We start from the raw sequence: 3,298 nt of genomic DNA on the forward strand, positions 1-3,298 counted from the left end.
GCCACCGGTAGTCGACGGGCAGCACAATAGATATCCTTCAGGTACCTGACGTCTCTGAGATGTTTACCCAGCGACCGTCGCTATTGTGTCTCAGTGGGCTGCTCTGACCTATACAGTTAAACTTCTCTTTCTACAAGAGATATCTGGGCATGCCACAATATTAGATACCAGAGCCTTTCTTTTTCAATAAAGGGATGAACTGCATCTTGTATGGATTAAATTGTCCCAGAAACAGCATGTTAGCGGTAAGTATCCCAATCCTTGACGTACCGGTAGGTTCGAACAAAACTTAAGTGTTACGGAGATGCTTCGAGAATCCCTGGAGGGAAGGCAGCGTTCTTTTCGGGAAACACTGTTGAGAAAATTTAAAGAACCGGCATTTGAAGCTAACTGCCGAACGATTCTGCTCCCGCCAACATACATCGCGCGCAAGGACCACGAAAGTAAAATACAAGAAAGTAGGGCCCATACGGGGGCGTGCAGACAGTCCTTTTTCCCTCGCCCTATTTGAGAATGGAACAGGAGGGGAAATGATAAGTAGTGGTACACGGTACCCTCCGCCATGCACCTTACCATGGCTTGCAGAGCATCTATGTAGATGTAGATGTAGATGCAGATGTAGAGCGCAGGTCTACAACAAACAATCCGTTGACTCAAAACCGCCTTTGTGTGTTCCCAACAATTTTATAGTTATCTATGAAATTATTTAGCTGCAGCTATTATCAAAACACAGTAAACGTGTACTGACACGTCACTGAAACTTTCCACTAACCGACACATTGTTAAATTCAATGTGTTTCCGTGATGATGGAACAAAATTACACAGGTGATAAAGGAACACAAAAATCAGGAAACTAAGGTATTGGCTGGAACAATTCAGTCAACGGTTGCAAGTCACCATTTTTATCAACAACTAACGATAACAACCAGTCGCGGAGACAGCCATATGAAAAAAGGGTATGTTACCAACCAAAAAGCCACAACGTACTGTTGGTGTAATCTCGTTAGTCCCTTCACGTAGACGGCTAAAAAGATACCGAGCGAGGTGGCGCAGAGGTTAGCACACTGGACTCGCAATCGGGAGGCCGACGGTTCAAATGCGCGTCCGGCCATCTGCATTTAGGTTTTCCGTGATTGCCCTAAATCGCTTCGGGCAAAAGCCGGGCTGGTTCCTTTGAACGGGCACGGTAGACTTCATTCTCCATCCTTCCTGATCCGATTGGACCGATGACCTCGCCGTTTGGCCCCTGCCCACAATCACAATCAAACAACCAAGCAACTTCATGGATATTCCAGACATCATTCAACGTCGCCTTGTAATAGTTAGCCGGCGCTTAGTAACACAGGTACATAGAGCTACCAGTGGCACAGCACACAGAAAAGCTGACATTGGAGACTAGTCATCGTATGGGCTGCGGCTCAACAGAGAAGGCCCGCCCTGCCGGCCTGCGACTGGCGTTTATCACGCGACAGCGCGTGCCGCTTGTGGCGTGGGCCTTCGCGCCGCCCCTAACGGCCCGGCTAGGGCGCACAGCACACCAGATGCTATCTGCCGCGAAACGAGCCTTTCCTCGCCGTTCGCTCACAAAACGGCCAACGGTTCTTTGCGATCTTACGAGGCCGCATAACGGCCCGGTCTTTACCGGTTCCTTCTTCCTTCATGCGAACCTTCCTAGACCCCGGCCTATCTTTCCGCCTCGTCTAGAAGGGAGTGTCGGCTCGAACGGGCGCTTTGCTGCCGAAGTTATTCCTGAGATTTATAAGTAACGGCCTCGAAGCCTTCCGCTAAACACGTTTATTGTTCAACCAAAAAACTTTTCATATCAGTACGTAATGTATCTATAACATACGAAACGTTGCACCATATCACAGCAGTTGAGGCAGCATCCAAGCAGTTCTGTCAAGTTATGTTGCTGAATTCGAAATGAATCCAGCTCCACATCAGAAGCACAGTTTTGGATACTGCGTCTAAATGTGGTCGTGGCAACTCCTCTGCGTGAAATGTAGTGGACTGTACGGTACAGAATTGTAATAGACTGTACGGTACAGAATTGTAATAGACTGTACGGCTACAGAATGAAATTGCCTCATAAGCCGGCTGTATTTATTATTCGATAAATTGTATACAATAGTTAGGTTTACAGTATCTCTTGTATAATGTTCAACGATACAGGAACAAAACCGTAATTAATACTATATACCCTTCCTCGTTTTCGGTTAAACGCAAATGAAAATAACTGTTATACGGGAAATTGGCTGGGACGCCAATAGAAAACTGTCTGGATGCGGCAGAATTAGAATGTTCGATGTTAGGAAAATACACTACTGGCCATTAAAATTGCTACACCACGAAGATGACGTGCTACAGAGGCGAAATTTAACCGACAGGAAGAAGATGCTGTGATATGCAAAATGATTAGCTTTTCAGCGCATTCACACAAGGTTGGCGGCGGTGGCGACACCTACAATGTGCTGACATGAGGAAAGTTTACCACCGATTTCTCATACACAAACAGCAGTTGACCGGCGTTGCCTGGTGAAACGTTGTTGTGATGCCTCGTATAAGGAGGAGAAATGCGTACCATCACGTTTCCGACTTTGATAAAGGTCGGATTGTAGCCTATCGCGATTGAGGTTTATCGTATCGCGACACTGCTACTCGCGTTGGTCGAGATCCAATGACTGTTAGCAGAATATGGATTCGGTGGGTTCAGGAGGGTAATACGGAACGCCGTGCTGGATCCCAACGGCCTCGTAGCACTAGCAGTCGAGATGACAGGCATCTCATCCGTATGACTGTAACGGATCGTGCAGCCACGTATCGATCCCGGACTCAACAGATGGGGACGTTTGCAAGACAACAACCACCTGCACGAACAGTTCGACGACGTTTGCAGCAGCATGGACTATCAGGTCGGAGACCATGGCTGCGGTTACCCTTGACGCTACCTCACAGACAGGAGCGCCTGCGATGGTGTACTCAACGAGGAACCTGGGTACACGAATGGCAAAACGTCATTTTTTCGAATGAATCCAGGTTCTGTTTACAGCATCATGATGGTCGCATCCGTGTTTGGCGACATCGCGGTGAACGCACATTCGAAGCGTGTATTCGTCATCGCCATACTGGCGTATCACCCGGCGTGATGGTATGGGGTGCCATTGGTTACACGTCTCGGTCACCTCTAGTTCGGATTGACGGCACTTTGAACAGTGGACGTTACGTTTAAGATGTGTTACGACCCGTAGCTCTACCCTTCATTCGATCTCTCCGAAACCCTAAATTTCAGCAGGATAA

Source organism: Schistocerca nitens, chromosome 2 (assembly GCF_023898315.1).
Source record: "Schistocerca nitens isolate TAMUIC-IGC-003100 chromosome 2, iqSchNite1.1, whole genome shotgun sequence".
NCBI classification, from domain to species: Eukaryota; Metazoa; Arthropoda; class Insecta; order Orthoptera; family Acrididae; genus Schistocerca; species Schistocerca nitens.